The following is a 23,553-nucleotide window of genomic DNA, read 5'->3' as shown; positions in this document are numbered from 1 at the left end:
CTCAGACTCCTGGAGTGGACCAGCCACCACCGGCCTGAGAAGAGACACGTGAAACGAGGGGTTAATACGGTAATCAGGAGGGAGCAGCAACCTATACGTAACCTCGTTCACTCTCCTCAGGACTTTGAACGGCCCCACAAACCACGGGCTCAGCTTCCGGCAGGGCAGGCGCAGGGGCAGGTTCCAGGTTGAGAGCCAGACCCGATCACCCGGTACAAGGACCGGGGCCTCACTGCTGTGGCGGTCAGCGTTGGGCTTCTGGCGACGCACGGCGCGCACCGAAACCAGTCGTCCACCTTAGGAGCTTCAGTCTGGCTCTAATGCCACGGTACCCGGACCAGCTGATACCCTAAAACACATTGAAATGGTGACAGGTTAGTGGAGGAGTGGCGGAGAGAGTTCTGGGCATATTCGGCCCATGGCAAGAACACTGACCACTCCCCCGGCCGGTCCTGGCAGTAGGACCGCAGGAACCTACCCACATCCTGATTCACCTGTTCCACCTGCCCAGTAGATTCGGGGTGAAACCCAGAGGTAAGGCTGACCGAGACCCCCAGACGTTCCATGAACGCCTTCCAGACCCTAGACGTAAACTGGGGACCCGGGAGGCGGCAGGCTTTAGAGAATCGGTCCACAACGACCAGGATGGTGGTGTTACCCTGAGATAGGGGAAGATCAGTTAGGAAATTGATCGATAAGTCCATTGTGGAACTGGTAAGGGATGTAACTTACCCGCTGGAAGGTGCCTAGGTGCCTTACTCTGGGCGCACACCGAGCAGGAGGAGACATACAGTGAGGGAAAAAAGTATTTGATCCCCTGCTGATTTTGTAAGTTTGCCAACCCACAAAGACATGATCAGTCTATAATTTTAATGGTAGGTTTATTTGAACAGTGAGAGACAGAATAACAACAAAAAAATCCAGAAAAACGCATGTCAAAAATGTTATAAATTGATTTGCATTTTAATGAGGGAAATAAGTATTTGACCCCTCTGCAAAACATGACTTAGTACTTGGTGGCAAAACACTTGGCAATCACAGAGGTCAGACGTTCCTTGTAGTTGGCCACAAGGTTTGCACACATCTCAGGAGGGATTTTGTCCCACTCATCTTTGCAGATCTTCTCCATCTCATTAAGGTTTTGAGGCTGACGTTTGGCAACTCGAACCTTCAGCTCCCTCCACAGATTTTCTATGGGATTAAGGTCTGGAGACTGGCTAGGCCACTCCAGGCCCTTAATGTGCTTCTTCTTGAGCCACTCCTTTGTTGCCTTGGCCGTGTGTTTTGGGTCATTGTCATGCTGGAATACCCATCCACAACCAATTTTCAATGCCCTGGCTGAGGGAAGGAGGTTCTCACCCAAGATTTGACGGTACATGGCCCCGTCCATCGTCCCTTTAATGCGGTGAAGTTGTCCTGTCCCCTTAGCAGAGAAACACCCCCAAAGCATAATGTTTCCACCTCCATGTTTGATGGTGGGGATGGTGTTCTTGGGGTCACAGGCAGCATTCCTCCTCCTCCAAACACGGCGAGTTGAGTTGATGCCAAAGAGCTCGATTTTGGTCTCATCTGACCACAACACTTTCACCTAGTTCTCCTCTGAATCATTCAGATGTTCATTGGCAAACTTCAGACGGGCATGTATATGTGCTTTCTTGAGCAGGGGGACCTTGCGGGCACTGCAGGATTTCAGTCCTTCAAGGCGTAGTGTGTTACCTGTTTTCTTGGTGACTATGGTCCCAGCTGCCTTGAGGTCATTGACAAGATCCTCCCGTGTAGTTCTGGGCTGATTCCTCACCGTTCTCATGATCATTGCAACTCCATGAGGTGAGATCTTGCATGGAGCCCCAGGCCGAGGGAGATTGACAGTTATTTTGTGTTTCTTCCATTTGCGAATAATCGCACCAACTGTTGTCACCTTCTAACCAAGCTGCTTGGCGATGGTCTTGTAGCCCATTCCAGCCTTGTGTAGGTCTACAATCTTGTCCCTGACATCCTTGGAGAGCTCTTTGGTCTTGGCCATGGTGTAGAGTTTGGAATCTGATTGATTGATTGCTTCTATGGACATGTGTCTTTTATACAGGTAACAAGCTGAGATTAGGAGCACTCCCTTTAAGAGTGTGCTCCTAATCTCAGCTCGTTACCTGTATAAAAGACACCTGGGAGCCAGAAATCTTTCTGATTGAGAGGGGGTCAAATACTTATTTCCCTCATTAAAATGCAAATCAATTTATAACATTCATGACATGCGTTTTTCTGGATGTTTTTGTTGTTATTCTGTCTCTCACTGTTCAAATAAACCTACCATTAAAATTATAGACTGATCATTTCTTTGTCAGTGGGCAAACGTACAAAATCAGCAGGGGATCAAATACTTTTTTCCCTAACTGTATATATAGTGTATGTGGACACCCCTTCAAAGTAGTGGATTTGGCTATTTCAGCCACACCCGTTGCTGACAGGTGTATAAAATCGAGCGCACAGGCATGCAATCTCCATAGACAAACATTGGAATGGTAGAATGGCTCAGTGCCTCAATGGCTCAGTGACTTTCAACGTGGCACCGTCATAGGATGCCACCTTTCTTTCAAGTCAGTTCGTCAAATTTCTGCCCTGCTAGAGCTGCCCCGGTCAACTGTAAGTGCTGTTAATGTGAAGTGGAAACGTATAGGAGCAACAACGGCTCAGCCGAGAAGTGGTAGGCCACACAAGCTCACAGAACGTGACCGCCGAGTGTTGAAGTTCGTAGCGCGTCTGTCCTCGGTTGCAACACTCACTACCGAGTTCCAAACTGCCTCTGGAAGCAACGTCAGCACAATAACTGTTTGTCGAGAGCTTTGTGAAATGGGTTTCCAAGCCTAAGATCACCATAAACAAATGCCAAGCGTCGGCTGGAGTGGTGTAAATCTCGCCGCCATTGGACTCTGGAACAGTGGAAACGTTCTCTGGAGTGATGAATCACGTTTCACAATCTGGCAGTCCGACGGACGAATCTGGGTTTGACGGATGCCAGGAGAACGCTACCTGCCCGAATGCATAGTGCCAACTGTAAAGTTTGGTGGAGGAGGAATAATGGTCTGGGTCATATTGTGATATGCATTTTACATACATTTATATACACATTTTAAATAGATTCCGTAATATATGTTGGAATGTATTTAAAATGTATTAAATATATATTTTATTTATATATTTTTTTTGTAAATGTATCCTAAAAAATGTATCAAACAATATATCAATATAGATTGCGAAATAGTTGGGAAGAGATTTTTGATGTACCGATTCCTTGGCACATGGTTTATGAACTGATATACACAAAACGACGCCAAATTCAAAATGTCGAGTTTTTCAATTTAATTATTATACTAAATTCTTGCAACCAATACAATGTTACTGTATATATACTGAACAAAAATATAAATGCAACATGCAACAATTTCAAGGATTTTACCGTAGTTAGAGTTCATATAAGGAAATCCATCATTCAAAATAAATAAATTAGGCCCTAATCTATGGATATCACATGACTGGGCAGGGGCGCATCCAGCCAATCAGAATTAGTTTTTCCCCACAAAATAGCTTTATTACAGACAGAAATGCTCCTCATTTTCATCAGCTGTCCGGGTGGCTGGTCTCAGACAATGCCATAGGTGAAGAAGCCAGATGTGGAGGTCCTGGGCTGGCATGGTCACACGTGGTCTTCAGTTGTGAGGCCAGTTGAACGTACTGCCAAATTCTCTAAAACGACGTTGGAGGCGGCTTATGGTAGAGAAGTTAACATTAAATTCTCTGGCAACCGCTCTGGTGGACATTCCTGCAGTCAGCATGCCAATTGCACGCTCCCTCAAACATTTTATTGTCCCCAGCACAAGGTGCACCTTTGTAATGATCATGCTGTTTAGTCAGCTTCTTGATATGCCACACCTGTCAGGTGTATGGATTATCTTGGCAAGGGAAAAATGCTCACTAACAGGGATGTAAACTAATTTGTGCACATCATTTAGAGAAATAAGCTTTTTGTACATATTAAAAATGTCTGGTATCTTTTATTTCAGCTCATGAAACATGGGACCAACACTTTACATGTTGCATTTATATTTTTGTTCAGTATGAACTGTAACGCAGTAAAATCTTTGAAATTGTTGCATGTTGCATTTGTATTTTTGTTTCAGTGTAGTAAGTCAGAGTGCCAAGCGGTTTTGATTATAAAACTTAAAGATTAATTGTAGAATTGGCATAGTAAGGAGGGAGGGTTTGAAAGGATAGATAATTTACTTAAAATATTGGTTTATTTTTTTGGTTTAAGTTGTAGACGAGCAGGAGCTTTGAAGTGGGGTTCAATCATGTTTGGTGATGGTACACAAAAGTTAAGCAAATTGCTTTATAGAAATCCGACCTCGACTGTCGATTGTCAGAGTCAACGCTTGTGTTAGGGCCAGGGAGTCACCTTGTTCGAAGTTATACCAGAGGAATTTGTAAGAAAGAAAAGAGCATTCCAACTGACATTGAACTGAGTTGAAAAGTTATATTGTTAAATGAAGGTCAAACTAAGGCTAAGGTACTAGACTCTTAGTCCGTATCTGTTCTCACACTGTCACACACGCACGTGCACACCCACACACACACACACACACACACACACACACCAAACAAGCTTCGTCACAATCCTCCTGAGTCACCAAAGACAATCTCCTGCGTTGATGACGTCATAGGCGGTCTTGTCAAGTTTTGAGGGAGCGTACTATTGGCAAATGTCCACCAGAGCTGTTGCCAGATAATTTAATGTTAATTGATCTACCATATGCCGCCTCCAACGTCATTTTAGAGAATGTGGAAGTACAGTACATCCAACCGGCCTCACAAACACAGACCACATGTAACCACGACAGCCCAGGACCCCCACATCCAGCTTTTTCACCTGCGGGATCGTCTGAGAACAGCCACCCGGACAGCTGATGAAACTGTGGGTTTGCACAGCCGAAGAATTTCTGCACAAACTGTCAGAAACCGTCTCAGGGAAGCTCATCTGCGTGCTCGTCGTCCTCACCAGAGTCTTGACCTGACTGCAGTTCGACGTTGTAACCGACTTCAGTGGGCAAATGCTCACCTTTGATGGCCACTGGCACGCTGGAGAAGTGTGCTCATTGTTGTGCCATTCATCTGCCGCCATCACCTCATGTTTCAGCATGATAATGCACGGCCCCATGTCGCAAGGATCTGTACACAATTCCTGGAAGCTGAAAATGTTCCACTTCTTCCATGGCCTGCATACTCACCAGACATGTCACCACCCATTGAGCATGTTTGGGATGCTCTGGATTGACGTGTACAACAGCGTGTTCCAGTTCCCACCAATATCCAGCAACTTCGCACAGCCATTGATGAGGAGTGGGACAACATTCCACAGGCCACAATCAACAGCCTAATCAACTTTATGCAGAGGAGATGTGTCCTGCTGCATGAGGCAAATGGTGGTCACACCAGATACTGACTGGTTTTCTGATCCACGCCCCTACTTTTTTTTATAGGTACTGTATCTTTGATCAACAGATGCATATCTGTATTCCCAGTCATGTGAAATCCTTATATGAACTGTAACTCAGTAAAATCTTTGAAATTGTTGCATGGTGCGTATTTTTTGTCCAGTATACTATTACTACTTTAAGCCATTTAAAGTAAAGTGAAGTAGGGCACGCATTTTGGGTCAAATGCACAATAAATATATTTTCAAATATCTTGACAAATGCACAACAGATATCTTCATTCCAATTCTACAGTTCATCTGACAGTGTCAGAGGCTATGGACTAATCAGCCTCCATTCAATCTACAATTTGAGGTGTGCGCCATTACAATGACAATCGCAAGCGTCTTTGTTCAGACTCAATCAACACGCGTGAGTGACTAGTCCGCTAATTTACTGGCGCTTCGCCATTCTGTGCGTCTCTGTCTGCATTTACATGTGAATGACATGAGGTTATACTTAGATGGATCTGTGGGCAGAGATAGACTTTTACAGTCGGTTATCTCGAGCTGCTTTGCGTCGGTCATTGTAGCATTTAGACTGCTGAAACACAGAGAGCAATGCTAATATTTGTATAGGGCTAACGTAATGGCAGTATTAGCTATTTGAAATGCATCGTTCACAATGCAGAGGGCTGGGTGACCATAGAAATATGATTACTTCAAAGGGCATTGCCCATCAGACCACAGCAATTTGATTTAATTCCATTTCTATGTTGGTGACAATATGTGACCCACCACTTTGATTCGGTCCTATGAAGCAACATTTGAAATTATGTTTTTTTACATTGAATAAAAGTAGAGATTCAGAGCTAGAAAATTGTATATCATACACTGCAGTTGAGGAACAATGAGAAAGTAATTCTGCTTTTACATTTGTTGGTACACCTACTGGAGAGCTCTTCGTCTACACCCGTTCAGCATCGTTCACATACTCTTAAGCCTTAGCCCCACCCATCTCTTTAAGGATTCACATGTGAGGTCATGTGCTAAACAGAGTGAATACGGTAGTGTAGTAAACAACCAAAGATATCAAGACTAAAAGTGGTGAAAGTAATAGCCAAAAGTAGTAGTAAAAATACACTTTATTTAGTCCTTGGCCTATATACTAATCTGACTTTGGTGCAGGTCATGTTGTTCTTCACATTACCGTCTCTGGTAAATATATACTATATCAAATACAATTTTTGTTTATTTGTCACATGCACAGGATACAGAAGGTGTAAACGGTACTGTGAAATGGTTACTTGCATAGTGGAGTCTTTTGTTTAGACATGTAGCTAGCTAGCTAGATAGCTAAACAATGAACCATAATACCAACTCCTACCATGCACCATGCATGAATCTGCAGGGAGATAAAGCTAACCAACTAGGTTCAATGTTAGCTAGCTAGCTAACATTAGGTTATAACTAGCAATGCAGATGGATTTTTGAGATACTAATAATATTATTACACAGATCATACACGAAACGTTAGCTAGCGAGCCAGCCAGCTAACGTTAGCTAGCTAGCTAACAGTACGCTTTAACTTGCAATGAAAACAACTTTCTGACAAAATTAGAAACTTATAATATCTGAAAATGTAGCTAGACTCTTACCTGTATACATGGATGAACGCTTCTCCCTCTGTCATGGATGCCATGGTTGCCCTTAGTTTGAAGATGTAATCCGGAGACAGGTGTTTTATACAACAGCCTCCTGTGTTCTCTTTTCGACTATCTCCGCATTTGGCAGTCATCTCTCTGCTTCCACCGGGCATTCCACTTATTTCAAAACTCTGTCAACTTCTTCCATGACAACAACACTGTTGATCGCCGTTTCTTCCCCCATTGCGGTCATCCGAAGACTCTACAATGCCTGGTTCAATTATAAAAATAAATAAAAAAAAATCAGGGATTTTCTCATCGTCTGATTCATTTTCAGAGTTAGAAAGAGTCAGCATGGCACGATCGTCCTCCAGAAAGGAGTCCATCACAACTTTTTCCCACTGATCTTTGTCGATAGCGCTATTAACTTCAGGGCAGCAATGCAACACTTGTTCAGTGTAGAAAGGATTATCAGCGGTAGAAAGGATTATCCACACATACTGAGCAGCTCATGTTATAGACAGAAGCATGCTACGTGCCAGACCAATCCGAACTCATCTCTCTGCGTGTCCAGCCCATCCATTATCTCAGCCAATCATGGCTAGCGGGAAGGTTCCTGTATTTTTCCGTGGCTAAACCAACTACGCTCGTAATTAACAATTTTATTCGTATTTACAGATGGCATACAAGTTTCGTGGCGGCAGGTAGCTTAGTGGTTAAGAGCATTGTGCCAGTAACCGAAAGGTCGCTGGTTCAAATCCCCGAGCTGACTAGGTGAAAAATCTGTCGATGTGTCCTTGAGCAAGGCACTTAACCCTAATTGCTCCTGTAAGTCGCTCTGGATAAGAGCGTCTGCTAAATGACTCAAATGTAAAATGTAAAATGTAAACATGAAAGTTCAGATGATCCAGTAGGCATTTCCGCCCAAAAACACATTTCGTGATATCCAATTGGTAGTTACAGTCTTGTTCCATCGCTGCAACGGATTCGGGAGAGGCGAAGGTCGAGAGCCATGCGTCCATCGAAACACAAACCTGCCAAGACGCACTGCTTCTTGACACACTGCTCACTTAACCCGGAAGCCAGCCACACCAATGTGTCGGAGGAAACACTGTACAACTGCTGACTGAAGTCAGCTTGCAGGCACCCGGCCCGCCACCAGGAGTCGCTAGAGCGCGATGGGACAAGGAAATCCCGGCCGGCCAAACCTTCCACTAACCCAGACGATGCTGGGCCAATTGTGTGCCGCCTCATGGGTCTCCCAGTCACGCCTGGCTGTGACAGCCTGGGATCTAACCCGGGGCTGTAGTGATGCCTCAAGCACTGCGATGCAGTGCCTTAGACCACTGCGCCACTCGGGAGGCCCGCCAAAAATGCCTCTCCTGTGAAGTAGTGACGTGCGACATGCGCCTAGCTTCTTGAAACGGGTCACATATGGCATCAGTGATCTGGGTTTGAAGTAGCATAATATACAGTTGAAGTCGGAGGTTTACATACACCTTCACCAAATACATTTAAACTTGTTTTTTCACAATTCCTGACATTTAATCCTAGTAAAAATTCCCTGTTTTAGGTCAGTTAGGATCACCACTTTATTTTAAGAATGTGAAATGTCAGAATAATAGTAGAGAGAAGGATTTATTTCAGCTTTTATTTCTTTCATCACATTCCCAGTGGGTCAGAAGTTTACATACACGCAGTTAGTATTTGGTAGCATTGCCTTTAAATTGTTTAACTTGGGTCAAACATTTCGGGTAGCCTTCCACAAGCTTCCCACAATAAGTTGGGTGAATTTTGGCCTATTCCTCCTGATAGAGCTGGTGTAACTGAGTCAGGTTTGTAGGCCTCCTTGCTCACATACGCTTTTTCAGTTCTGCCCACAAATGTTCTATAGGATTGAGGTCAGGGCTTTGTGATGGCCACTCCAATACCTTGACTTTGTTGTCCTTAAGCCATTTTGCCACAACTTTGGAAGTATGCTTGGGGTCATTGTCCATTTGGAAGACCCATTTGCGACCAAGCTTTAACTTCCTGACTGATGTCTTGAGATTGAGATTGAGATTGAGATTGAGCTTCAATATATCCACATAATCTTCCTTCCTCATGATGCCATCTATTTTGTGAAGTGCACCAGTCCCTCCTACAGCAAAGCACCCCACAGCATGATGCCGTCACCCCCGTGCTTCACAGTTGGGATGGTGGTCTTCGGCTTGCAAGCCCCCCTTTTTCTTCCAAAGATAACGATGGTCATTGTGGCCAAACAGTTCTATTTTTGTTTCATCAGACCAGAGGACATTTCTCCAAAAGGTACAATCTTTGTCCCCATGTGCAGTTGCAAACCGTAGTCTGGCTTTTTTATGGCGGTTTTGGAGCAGTGGCTTCTTCCTTGCTGAGTGGCCTTTCAGGTTATGTCGATATAGGACTTGTTTTACTGTGGATATAGATACTTTTGTACCTGTTTCCTCCAGCATCTTCACAAGGTCCTTTGCTGTTGTTCTGGGATTGATTTGCACTTTTCGCACCAAAGTACATTCATCTCTAGGAGACAGAACGCATCTCCTTCCTGAGCGGTATGACGGCTGCGTGGTCCCATGGTGTTTATACTTGTGTACTATTGTTTGTACAGATGAACGTTGTACCTTCAGGCGTTTGGAAATTGCTCCCAAGGATGAACCAGACTTGTGGAGGTCTACCATTTTTTTTCTGAGGTCTTGGCTGATTTCTTTTGATTTTCCTATGATGTCAAGCAAAGAGGCACTGAGTTTGAAGGTGTTCCTTGAAATACATACAAACTTCTGACCCACTGGAATTGTGATACAGTGAATTATAAGTGAAATAATCTGTCTGTAAACAATTGCTGGAAAAATTACTTGTGTCATGCAGAAAGTAGATGTCCTAACCGACTTGCCAAAACTATAGTTTGTTAACAAGAAATTTGTGGAGTCGTTGAAAAACGAGTTTTAATGACTCCAACCTAAGTGTATGTAAACTTCCGACTTCAACTGTATATCAACACTGATCAATTTAAAGAACAACGTAACTGGTTGACATTACCAGTAGTTTGTCAAGCAATAAAAACACTGACAATAAATAACTGTTAGAGGATATATCTAAATCATGAGCAATACTAGATAGTCACTAAACTGCAATTGGTTGCGTTGCAAAACTGCATTAAAGGGAAGCGGTCACAGCCCACATTGTGTAAAGACCGCACAGTCGTCAGTTTATAAATGTGGCCTGCCAGTAAGAAGACTCCCAAATAATTTTTTATATGATGAATCTACTGATGAACATCCATGGCTTACATAAACTGCCTCCCACAATGTGCTCAGGCAACTCCCCCTAATGCCTGGATATTGCAGTGTGACGTTTTCCTATGTTTTTTTCCAGTTACAACCTCTGGCTGACACATACGATGTCATCATCATCATCGTTTCATCATCCTTTCCCACCACACCTTGTGGTTTTGGGCCATCAGGGTTGTGTTCAGAAAGGTGAAATGTTCAGAATGTTGCATATAAACATGTATCTAATAAAGTTATATAGAGACCTGAATAGGGGCCTTGGTTCAAATAGTGTTTGTATTCTTTCTGAAAAAGTTTAGTTGCTCTTAATTGAGCAACGTACAGTGAAATGCCTTTCTTGCAAACTCAAAACCCAACCATGCAATAATCAATAACAATGTATTACTAGAAAAAAGCACACGGGGAATAAGAATAAGAAATATGAAATACACAATAAAGTACAGTGCATTCGGAAAGTATTCAGACCCCTTGACTTTTTCCACATTTTGTTACGTTACAGCCTTATTCTAAAATGTATTAAATAAATAAAAATCCTCATCATTCTACACACAATACCCCATAATGACAAAGCGAAAACAGGTTTTTAGATTTTTTTGCAAATGTATAAAAAAACAAAAAACATAAATACCTTATTTCCATAAGTATTCAGACCCTTTGCTAAGAGACTCGAAATTGAGCTCAGGTGCATCCTGTTTCCATTGATCATCCTTGAGATGTTTCTACAACTTTATTTGAGTCCACCTGTGGTAAATTAAATTGATTGGACATGATTTGTAAAGGCACACACCTGTCTATATAAGATCCCACAGTTGACAGTGCATGTCAGAGCAAAAACCAAGCCATGAGGTTGAAGGAATTGTCCGTAGAGCTCCGAGACAGGATTATGTCGAGGCACAGATCTGGGGAAGGGTACCAAAACATTTCTGCAGCATTGAAGGTCCCCAAGAACACAGTGGCCTTCATCATTCTTAAATGGAAGAAGTTTGGAACCAACAAGACTCTTCCTAGAGCTGGCCGCCCGGCCAAACTGAGCAATCGGCGGAAAAGGGCCTTGGTCAGGGAGGTGAACAAGAACCCGATTGTCACTCTGACAGAGCTCCAGTGTTCCTCTGTGGAGATGGATAAACTTCCAGAAGGACAACCATCTATGCAGCACTCCACCAATCAGGCCTTTATGGTTGAATTGCCAGACGGAAGCCACTCCTCAGTAAAAGGCATGTGACAGTCCGCTTGGAGTTTGCCAAAAGGCACATAAAGACTCTCAGACCATGAGAAACAAGATTCTCTAATCTGATGAAACCAAGATTGAACTCTTTGGCCTGAATGCCAAGCGTCTAGTCTGGAGGAAACCTTGCACCATCCCTATGGTGAAGCATGGTGGTGGCAGCATCATGCTGTGGGGATGTTTTTCAGCGGCAGGGACTGGAAGGGACTGGGAGACTAGTCAGGCTTGTTTTAAGTCTTTAGTGATTTGGACACCAAGGAACTTGGAGCTGCCTACCTGCTCCACTGCCTCCCCGTTGATGTGCTCCCCCCCTGTTTCCTGTAGTCCACGATCAGCTCCTTGGTCTTGCTGATGTTGAGGGAGAGGTCGTTCCTCCGGCACCACACTGCCAGGTCACTGACCTCCCCCCTGTAGGCTGACTCATCATCATCAGTGATCAGGCCTACCACTGTCATGTCGTCAGCGAACTTGATAATGGTGTTGGAGTCGTGCGTGGCCACACAGTCATGGGTGAACAGGGAGTACAAGAGGGGACTAAGCACACAAACATGTGGGGCCCCTATGTTAAGGGTCAGCATGGTGGAGGTGATGTTGCCTACACCTACCCAGGTAATCTTCATAGACAAACAAAGCAGTAGAATGGCCTTACTGAAGAGCTCAGTGACTTTCAACGTTGCACTGTCATAGGATGCCACCTTTCCAACAAGTCAGTTCGTCAAATTTCTGCCCTGTTAGAGCTGCCTCGGTCAACTGTAAGTGCTGTTATTGTGAAGTGGAGACGTATAGGAGTATCAATGGCTCAGCCGCGAAGTGGTAGGCCACACAAGCTCACAGAACGGGACCGCAGAGTGCTGAAGCGCATTGCGCGTAAAAATTATCTGTCCTCGGTTGCAACACTCACTACAGAGTTCCAAACTGCCTCTGGAAGCAACGTCAGCACAATAGCTGTTCTTCGGGAGCTTCATGAAATAGGTTTCCATGGCCGAGCAGCCGCACACAAGCCTAAGATCATCATGCGCAATGCCAAGCATCGGCTGGACTGGTGTAAAGCTCGCCACCATTGGAGTATGGAGCAGTGGAAACGCGTTCTCTGGGGTGATGAATCACGCTTCTCCATCTGGCAGTCCGACGGACGAATCTCAGTTTGACGGATGCCAGGAGAACGCTACCTACCCAAATGCATAGTAGCAAATGTCAAGTTTGGTGGAGGAGAAATAATGGTCTGGGGCTGTTTTTCATGGTTCGGGCTAGGCCCCTTAGTTCCATTGAAGGGAAATCTTAACACTACAGCATACAATGACATTCTAGACGATTCTGTGCTTCCAACTTTGTGGCAACAGTTTGGGGAAGGCCCATTCCTGTTTCAGCATGACAATGCCCCCGTGCACAAAGCGAGGTCCATACAGAAATGGTTTGTCGAGATCGTTGTGGAAGAACTTGACTGGCCTGCACAGAGCCCTGACCTCAACTCCATCGAACACCTTTGGGATGAATTGGAACGCTGACTGCGAGCCAGGCAGGTGTCCACATACTTTTGGTCATGTAGTGTATAATATGTCTTGGAGGTGCTCAGAAATACTTGTAGTATGTTTCCTATGGCTCTGAGGCAAGGCTGAATGGGCACATGACTATCTTCTTTTTGACTGATTTGCATCAAGCATCAACCCTTACCCTTTTCTTTGATTGGTTGAGAGGTCTTTCAACTGTTCAAATTAGGCTTTGGATGGGTTTGAGTACTGTGAGAAAGATACTGATGGAGAGATACTGATGGAAAGAGACAGAGTTGTTTGCTTTCACTGGCGTAACACATTTTCTCTGGACCCCCCTGCAAGGTCAGATTTTGTCCGTCCGCCCGTCCGTCTGTGCCCCCCCACCCCCCCTCCAATAATGTAATTGCTTGTTCGGTAATTCAAGTTGGAAATTCAAACATTGCAGATTGTAACATTTATTTTCGATGCAACAGCTGGAAAAACTAGCGGTCACTCAATCTTCTTGGTGTAACAGTTGGGATACTGGCACAATTCGGAGTACGCAGTGTCTTAATCTACACAGAAAGCCTGTCCAACCCTAGTGCAGCTTTAAGCAATCTGCTGGCTAGGGCCTTAGTAGGGATATGAATTGAATTGCTGTGTACCGTAGTTTAACTCTTTATTCTTCTTTCTGTCTATCAGCGCCCTGGGAGGTTCCTCTGCACTACACATCCCAGCATTCCCTAGTGGAGATTGCCTCATCGACTATGTACCTCAAGTGTGCCAGCTCCTCACCAACAAGGTATGACAGAATATTTGGTGACTGCATTCATGTCCACTGATAATGAAAAAAATATATTTGTGTTCAATCAGCTGGAGTAGAGGTGCTGCTTAAATTAAGCCAATGCTAAGTGTAGGTGAAAGGCATGTCATTATATATTTTATAAAAAATATATTTAGACTTTATTCAGATAAAGATGTAAAAAACTGTGACATTTCGGTCTGCAAAAAACTTGTATCTGGGTAGTGTTATTGATGAGATAAAATAATTTGCCCCCCTTTGAAACAAAATACCCCCCAGCTGATCATTGTCTGGCGCCGGCTCTAGTATACTGGCCGACCTCCACAGTCTGTCTCTGCGCTCGCTAGGAGTTGAGAGGGAGAGACGGAACATTGACACACTGCTATGTCACTACCTCCAGGGTGGGCCCCGTTATCCCCCCTCTCCCCCTTCTCCCTCACCTTGACACTGGCCAGCATACTCAGGGAGACGCTACCGCTGTCCCCAGTCAACCCCCAGCCAGCCCCTGGTTGTCCGAGCCAAGACCCAGCTACAGTGGTGTGAGATCCCCAGGGGCGCCTCACCTCATCTGGGGTCAATGAGGGCAGAGGTGTGTAGGGGGATGATATGGAGAATGGGTGTGGATTAACACTTTGACCAAACCATCCGTGCGTCCACGTGGGCCATCGTGTGCATGTTGATTTTGTCTATCCACACCAGATGTGATCTTGACACACAGGTTAAAAATAACAGAACCAACTATATTAATTTGGGGGCAGGTCAAAACACACATGAAACATTCATGGACATTTGTAGCTTGCTGTTGCTATAGTTTGTCCTGGGAGATAAACATTGGGTTGTCATTTTACCTTCAATGCATATGGTCCTTTCTTTAGCTGGATATTTGTAGAATTTTGACCCAGAGTCATACAAATCATGTGTTTCTCTACTCCGATGATTCATCCACAGATAAAAGGGGAAACCGAGTTAGTTTTTAGTTAGTTATCTTTGATTAATCTCTCCTCGTTCATCTTTCAAGCACCCACGTGGGTTTGTATGCTCATGAAAACCAGTGGGTAGATGGGAGAGGCGGGACTTGCTAATTTATATTTTAGCGTTTGGCAACACAGACGCTTGTTGACACGCGCAAGCAGTGTGGATGAAATGATTGAATAACATGTACGCGTTAATTTATTTTGCAACACTCGCGCATGCAACGTGGCCGGTTTGGTTTCCCTGTAAGGGAGAAGAAAAGAGCAGCACAACAGGGTGGAGAGAGAGAGAGAGAGAGGGGGAGGGAGGGAGGGAGGGAGATGGAGAGGGAGAAAGATAAAGATGTTACTCCATCAAATAGGAGCAGAAAGGATGTGTGTAAGCACAATGAAAAGCATCCAACTGCTTTTCCCCACAAAACAGGATTTCAAGTATTAATTGAGTGTTTTGATGAATAGAAAATAAATAAAATCTGCATATCGATAGACTTGGAGCACGTGCTTCGTATAAAAAAAAGTGTACTCTGCACACTGCATTATACTCCCATGTGAATTGATTAGACAACGTTTAGACCACCTGGTCTTCATCAGGCTCCCATTGGACCGGATTTTGTTCAATTGTAATGTGAAGGAAGAAAGAACTGTATCTTTTACCTGGCCAGTCACAGACTAACTTGAACCAAAACCCAAACAACACATGATAATTTGTTGGATGAAATTCCATTCGGGGACAAGCTTTCACAATGAAGCATACTAAAGGTGGGCTGTACTACATGAATCAGTCAGACCTCGAAATGTAATAGCATGTTATTTAGGTCATTTTAGTCACCTATTCTTCCATTGAATCAGTATTTAGAGCACAACTGACATCTGTGTCACCTTTGCTGATGCAATGCTGAATATGTCTGAGCCATTCTTGTGAAACATACTGTAGAGATTGTGTTGATGGAAGAGCTGACACATTATGAAAAGCAAAACCTCAGGTTGTGTGTGTGTGTAAGAGAGAGAGAGAGAGAAATGAGGTGAATGAGGATTGTTCCACATTACTACAGGAAACACTTCCGGACACATTGCATAATGCCCTCCAGGGGCATGTACACATACTCACGCCGGAAGCGGAGGCGGCGCGTCCTGGGTGCAGTCACATTGAATACCTGCGGCATGATCTTACCTTTCTGTCATTGGTTAGACTACCACACAGCCAATAGGAATGCTGGATTCCCCGTTATCATGCAAGGGAGGGCAGATTTAGAGTGGGAGATCATCTCTCAGTATGTGTTTAAGTTCAGTGATCCATAATTCCGCACACACACCCTGCTGTGACTAAATAAACACACTCTCTTTACAGACAGTGTGCCCTTGCTGCTTTTCAGAGAGCTGTGACTACCTCCCACTTGGTCCTACGTAAAAAAAAAAAACGAATAGACTTGAATAGGGGTGTCTGAGTCACTGTGTGTAGTGTGTACTGCCCTACCAAGCAAAAAGGCATTAAGTGCTCATAGTGTGGAACTGAGAAAAATTGCTTCAAAGTTTTTTAATTGTCCAGCCAAATGAATTCTAGGGAGATCATTGGAAATGTAGTGAGCTGTTGCTTACTATGAGTAAATGTTTTATTCATGTTGACCCTGACCTCTGACATGACCTTTGACACTTAAACGGCAGTTAATGCCTTCTTTCTTGTCATGATATGTTACAAATTGCAGGTTAATACCAAAGCAAAGAGCAGTGTAATTACTGACAGTGTAACAGAGTTGAAACTGTGTCTTCCACTAAGATACCAGTTGCATTTACATGGAGATGTAGGTTCTGCGTCAGTCACATGACATACTGTGTTTTACAAGTATCCCATGTCTTGTTATAAGAATAATTGTGAAAAGCAGCACTGCAATTGTTTGAATTACATTAAATGATTACCTATCTTGTAATATATAATGATGTATTGGAGCATGATAGAAGTATGACGTAGGGTAATACTAATTATACCAAATTACCATGAGATTGCAAATTAAATTATTTGTATTTTCGTTTTATTTTATGACATTGACATAGACAATTTTGAATAAATAACAGCTTTAAGAATGAATTTTTAACATATTTACATGTTCATATTCATAAGAGGACACAAATGACATGTAGCTACAATTGATAAAATGCTGAATAGTTACATTTCATTTTTTAAGTATCATTTTCATTTCATTTTTAAGTAAAACTTATTCAGTGCTCTTCCATATCACTCCTCATCCTCAGCAATGCTGTTCACAGCCAAGGCATTCCAGAACTGCCTTTGATTTGCAGGCATCAGAGGACACAGCTTGGTGATGATGTCCATGTTCTTGGACTCTTATAGCCCTATTGCTTATTTAGATTGGATGGATGGACATTGACAGGAATAAAACCTAGTATTGACCTGGTTGTACAGTCCTAATGCACCTTCACATGGCAACTTTGATCCCCATAGATACTATAATCATATATGCCACAGGGATTGGTGGAAGTCATTTTGGCAAAACAGTTTCTTCCCGCATTCATGTAATGATGGCACAGAAGCAGACACATTGAGCACACATTTGGCATGCCAAAGATTGTTGTGCTAATTACATACGCCACCACCAAAGGTGATGGATATAATTTTGGATTTTAACTTTCCTGACCGGGACAATCACTCAATACTGGAATATAAAAGAAAACCAGAAACCCTGGACATGTGAGTAGATATATTATTAATGAGGTAGCAATGCTGTGTGTGTGCTCAACTGGAAAACGAGCGTGCGTGGCTTTTGACAATTCAGTAACGTTATGGGGTGCACGTCTGACTGACTGTCAGCTGGCTAGAGATCGTGTGTGTGGTGTAACATTACTGATTCAAATAACCCATGGAATGTCCGAATACAATTATAGGGATTATATTCTTTATAGGGATAATAGATTGAAGCTAGTATAAATTGCTGATCGCCTCTTATGGAAGCAGGTAGCACAAATCTATTGCTTCATGCTAATGCTAGCTAGGTAGGTTTTTACATTTTGTTAGGGGCGTGTCAGTTCTAGCTAGGTGGCTGTCACTGGCTAGAAATCGTGTGTGTGGTGTACTGATTCAAAGAAACCAGCAAATGAAATCAGAATGTCATTCATTATAGGGTTAATAGATTGAAGTTAGTATCAATTGCAGATCTCCTCTTATGGGAGCCGGTAGCATTGTAAGTCTATGCTCGCTAGCTAGTTAGCTAGCTAGCTAGCTAATTAATTATGTTCTCAGATCTACTTAGCTAGCTAGTTATTACCAGTGTCTGCGTGTCGGCGTTTCAGAGCACGTTCAACCATCATTTCCCCCGGGAATGAGGTGCAATGATGTTGTGTCCCTAGATTAGCAATGTATGTGTGTGTAGCTGTCAGTCAGTGTCATACAGGTTTGATTGTATCACTATCAGAATAAAATGATATGATACCAAGGTAAAAGGCAGTAACTGCAGCCAAGGGCAGGTTAAACCCAAGCTAAAAGGCAGTAAGTTATGTTACTGCCATTTACCTTGGTTTCACAGTAACTTTTTGCAGTTACTGCTAATATGACCCCCATTTTCTCCAAAACAAAATACAATACAGGCAGGATACTTGTCCACATGCTTAAGCATGTATTTAATGTAGCAAAAATGACATTAACTCATTTTCGACCAAATGAGCAGTTACTGCCTTTTTGCTTGGTAGGGCAGTGTATCCCAGCAGGAGGTGTGTGTGCGTGCGTGCGTGCCTGCGTGTGAGTGTGCGCGTGGCAGAGTCACCCTCACAGAGACAAGGCTCCCAATGCATCAGGAAACACAGGCATTTATTCATAAACCCTTTGTGAATTAATACTATGTTTGTATTCATGAATAACCACAACCATAGGTGATATAATGAAATCACCAGCAACACATACATATTGTAATCCATGGTTAAGATTGGAATTGGAGGAAAACAAGCTTATGGTAAGGGGCAATTTCCCCCTCTGTGCATGCTTATATACTTTACTAATAACAACTAATTTTTGATGCAGAATACCCATGTGTTGACTGGACTATGCTATTTTTGCGATTGAGAGTTGGGGATTTAGGTCTGGGGCTATAAGGTGGTTAGAGTGCGGTCACCGCAGGCTCTCTCCGCTGCCCAGGACGGTCAATAGTCGACCGAGCCTGGAGTGTCCCTGCTAGGCACACACCAGCAACCGCAACTCAGAGCTACCAACACACTACAACAGTCTGGTTTGTGTGTGTGTGGGATGGTGGGTGGGTGGGTGGGTGCGCTTCATGCCTATCAGAGTCAGTAAGGAGTCATCAGTTTGGTGACTGACCCCAAGTGTAAACGCATTCTCCGATATGCTTTGAGTTTGACAGAGTTTCGATAAGTGCAGTCATTAAAAACCCTGCCGTATTAAGTTGAAGAGTATCGATTGATGCTTTAATGATATGGTCTCTCGTCTTCTTGAGAGGCCGGATACATAAATTATCAGAATAGATTTTTGCATCAAAGCAGCAAAATCCATGTGTACCAACCAGGGTTAACCGGGGTGAATTTGAACTCAAGTCACTCAATTGAGGAAGCGATCTGTGTCAATTTTGTCAACATTTTGGTGCACAAAATCAAATATTAAGGAAGTCTCAAGCTTTTGCTCACCTGAGGTAGAGTATCTCATGATAAGCTGTAGACCACATTATTTACCAAGAGAGTTTTCATCTATATTTTTCGTAACTGTCTATTTACCACCACAAACCGATACTGGCACTAAGACCGCACTCAACAAGCTGTATAAAGCCATAAGCAAACAAGAAAATGCTCATCCAGAGGTGGCGCTCCTAGTGTCCGGGGACTTTAATGCAGGGAAACAACTTAAATCCATTTTACCTAATTTCTACAAGCATGTTACATGTGTGACAAGAGGGGAAAAAAACTCTAGACCACCTTTACTCCACATACAGAGACACGTCAAAGCTCTCCCTCGCCCTCCATTTGGCAAATCTGACCATAATTCTATCCTCCTGATTCCTGCTTACAAGCAAAAACTAAAGCAGGAAGTACCAGTGACTGGCTCAATAGGGAAATGGTCAGATGACGCAGATGCTAAGCTACAGGACTGTTTTGCTAGCACAGACTGGAATATGTTCCGGGACTCATCCGATGGCATTGAGTATACCACATCAGTCACCGGCTTCATCAATAAGTGCATCGATGACGTTGTCCCCACAGTGACCGTATGTACATACCCCAACCAGAAGCCATGGATTATAGGCAACATCCGCAGTGAGCTAAAGGGTAGAGCTGCCGCTTTCAAGGAGCGGGACTCTAACCCGGATGCTTATAAGAAATCCCGCCATGCCCTCAGACGAACCATCAAACAGGCAAAGCATAAATACAGGACTAAGATTGAATCCTACCTAACAGGCCACAACGCTCGTCGGATGTAGCAGGGCTTGCAAACTACTACGGACTACAAAGGGAAGCCCTGCCGCGAGCTGCCCAGTAACACAAGCCTACCAAATGAGCTAAATGACTTCTATGCGCGCTTCGAGGAGAGCACCAGCTGTTCCGGATGACTGTGTGATCACGGTCGCCGTAGCCGATGTGAGTAAGACCTTTAAACAGGTCAACATTCACAAGGCCGCAGGGCCAGACGGATTACCAGGACGTGTACTCCGAGCATGCGCTGACCAACTGGCAAGTGAGTTCACTGACATTTTCAACCTGACCCTGGCCGAGTCTGCAATACCTACATGTTTCAAGCAGACCACCATAGTCCCTGTGCCCAAGAACACCAAGGTAACCTGCCTAAATGACTACCGACCCATAGCACTCACGTCTGTAGCCATGAAGTGCTTTGAAAGGCTGGTCATGGCTCACATCAACACCATCATCCCAGAAACCCTAGACTCACTCCAATTTGCATACCGCCCCAACAGATCCACAGTTGATGCAATCTCTATTGCACTCAACAATGCCCTTTCCCACCTGGACAAAAGGAACACCTACGTGAGAATGCTGTTCATTGACTACAGCTCAGCGTTCAACACCATAGTGCCCTCAAAGCTCATCACTAAGCTAAGGACCCTGGGACTAAACACTTCCCTCTGCAACTGGATCCTGGACTTCCTGACGGGCCGCCCCCAGGTGGTAAGAGTAGACAACAACACATCTGCCACGCTGATCCTCAACACGGGGGCCCCTCAGGGGTGCATGCTTAGTCCCCTCCTGTACTCCCTGTTCACCCATGACTGCGTGGCCAAGCACGACTCCAACACCATCATTAAGTTTGCCAACGACACAACGGTGGTAGGCCTGATCACCGACAACGATGAGACAGCCTATAGGGAGGAGGTCAGAGACCTGGAAGTGTGGTGCCAGGACAACAACCTCTCCCTCAACGTGATCAAGACAAAGGAAATTATCTTGGACTACAGGAAATGGAGGGCTGAGCACGCCCCCATTCTCATCGACGGGGCTGTAGTGGAGCAGGTTGAGAGCTTCAAGTTCCTTGGTGTCCACCTCACCAACAAACTATCATGGTCCAAACACACCAAGACAGTCGTGAAGAGGGCACAACAACGTCTATTTCCCCTCAGGAGACTGAAAAGATTTGGCATGGGTCCTCAGATCCTCAAAAGGTTCTACATCTGCACTATCGAGAGCATCCTGACTGGTTGCATCACCGCCTGGTATGGCAACTGCTCGGCCTCCAACCTCAAGGCGCTACAGAGGGTAGTGCGTACTACCCAGTACATCACTGGGTTCAAGCTCACGGCCATCCAGGACCTCTATACCAGGCGATGTCAGAGGAAGGCCTTAAAAATTGTCAAAGACTCCAGCCACCCTACTCATAGACTGTTCTCTCTGCTACCGCATGGCAAGCGGTACCGGAGCGCCAAGTCTAGGTCCAAAAGGGTTCTGAACAACTTGTACCCCTAAGCAATAAGACTTCTGAACATCTAATCAAATCGCTACCCGGACTATTTGCATTGACCCCCCACTGCTACTCGCTATTATCTATTATCTATGCATAGTCACTTTACACCTACCTACATGTACATATTACCTAAATTACCTCGACTAAGCTGTACCCGCGCGATTCGGTACCGGTACCCCCTGTATATAGCCTCGTTATTCTTATTTTATTGTTGCTGTTTTATTTTTTACTTTAGTTTATTTCGTAATTTGTAAAAAAATAAAATGGTGCTAATTTTTCTTAACTGCATTGTTGGTTAAGGGCTTGCAAGTAAGCTTTTCACGGTATTCGGCGCATGTGCCAAATACAATTTGATTTGATTAGAAATTAAATTGCTTTTTATTTTCCGTTTATTAGTTTGGCTTTTCAGGATGCCAACCCAAAAAGTAACCTTTTACTATTGTACTGTTCTGTTTCAGATGGTATTTGCTGGTAACTGGTAATCACTTAGGTATTTCTCTCCCACTCTCTCTTTTGTGCTCCCTCCCTGTTCTCAGGTGCAGTATGTCATTCAAGGCTACCACAAGAGGAGAGAGTACATTGCTGCCTTTCTCAGTCACTTTGGAATGTGAGTCTGGTGTCATGTGTGTGTGTGTTTGTGTGTGTGTATGCGAGAAGAGAGCGAAGGGCAAGGAAACGTGTGTGTGTTTGTGGGAGCAAGCACATCTGTAACATTGTATTTGATTATTATGGTGCATGTGGGCACATTACAGTGTCTATGTAAAAAAGGTTTGCCAATGTGTGTGTGCTTTATGCAGGGGGGTGGTGGAGTACGATGCAGAAGGATTCACCAAGCTCACTCTTCTCCTCATGTGGAAAGACTTCTGTTTCCTTGAGTTACACACACACAAGCACACACACGCACACCTCTTCCTTTCTTTCTCACTATCTCTCCCTCCCCCAACTCTCTTTTTCTCCCTTTCTCTATCTCTCTCTCGCCCTCTCTCCCCTCTCCTCCTCCAGTGGACCTCCCTCTGTACTTCCCGCGGGACCAGCCCACCCTGACATTCCAGTCTGTGTACCACTTCACCAACAGTGGGCAGCTCTACTGGCAGGTGCAAAAGTCCTACCCTTACAGCCCGCGATGGGATGGCAACGAGATGGCCAAAAGAGCCAAGTAAGGCAAGACACTATACCGGACAGATGTAGGGTGAAGTTGCCCCTAGATGCTGATCTTGAATCAGTTTTGAATCAGGTTAGGATTGGGGGAGGGGGAGGGGAAGCTGATCCTAGATCTGTACCTCGGGGAAACATCACCCGTAGCATACTGGACAACAATGACTATTTGACCCACTATGCTGAACAAAAATGACAATTTGAGCTACTATACCGTACAATAATTACTTATAATTAAGCAATAAAGCCAGAGGGGGTGTGGTATATGGCCAATATGCCACGGCTAAGGGCTGTTCTTATGCACGACGCAACGCAGAGTGCTAGGTTACCAACATAATTAGAGCAGTAAAAATAAATGTTTTGTCATACCCATGGTATACGGTCTGATATACCACGGCTTCCAACCAATCAGCATTCAGGGCTTGAACCCCCTAGTTTATAATTACCCATAATACAGGATGATAATGATTCAAATCTAAGTTATTTGTTTTAAGTCATGTAATCTAATCGACTAGCTAGCACAAAACTAGAACCTGCTGCCATCTTTGGACCAGGTCTCCCTTGCAAAATAGATTTTATCTCAATTAAACTTAT

The 23,553-nt window shown here is 44.1% G+C and overlaps 1 pseudogene across 1 annotated transcript in view; it reads left to right on the top strand.

Annotated features, from left to right (window-relative positions):
- LOC311145507 (BRISC and BRCA1-A complex member 2-like) overlaps positions 1-22,933 on the top strand; it is a 179,487-nt pseudogene extending 156,554 nt beyond the window's left edge. The window contains exons 7-9 of the transcript XR_014615602.1: positions 13,809-13,908; positions 22,341-22,411; positions 22,602-22,933. The product of XR_014615602.1 is annotated as a BRISC and BRCA1-A complex member 2-like (transcript). The remainder of the gene's footprint in view (positions 1-13,808; positions 13,909-22,340; positions 22,412-22,601) is intronic.
- Positions 22,934-23,553: the final 620 nt, after the last annotated feature.

This window comes from Coregonus lavaretus, assembly GCF_964263955.1.
Source record: "Coregonus lavaretus genome assembly, chromosome: 18".
NCBI lineage: Eukaryota > Metazoa > Chordata > Actinopteri > Salmoniformes > Salmonidae > Coregonus > Coregonus lavaretus.
Note: the sequence above shows the minus strand (reverse complement) of the source record. Positions and strands in the feature narration are given on the sequence as shown.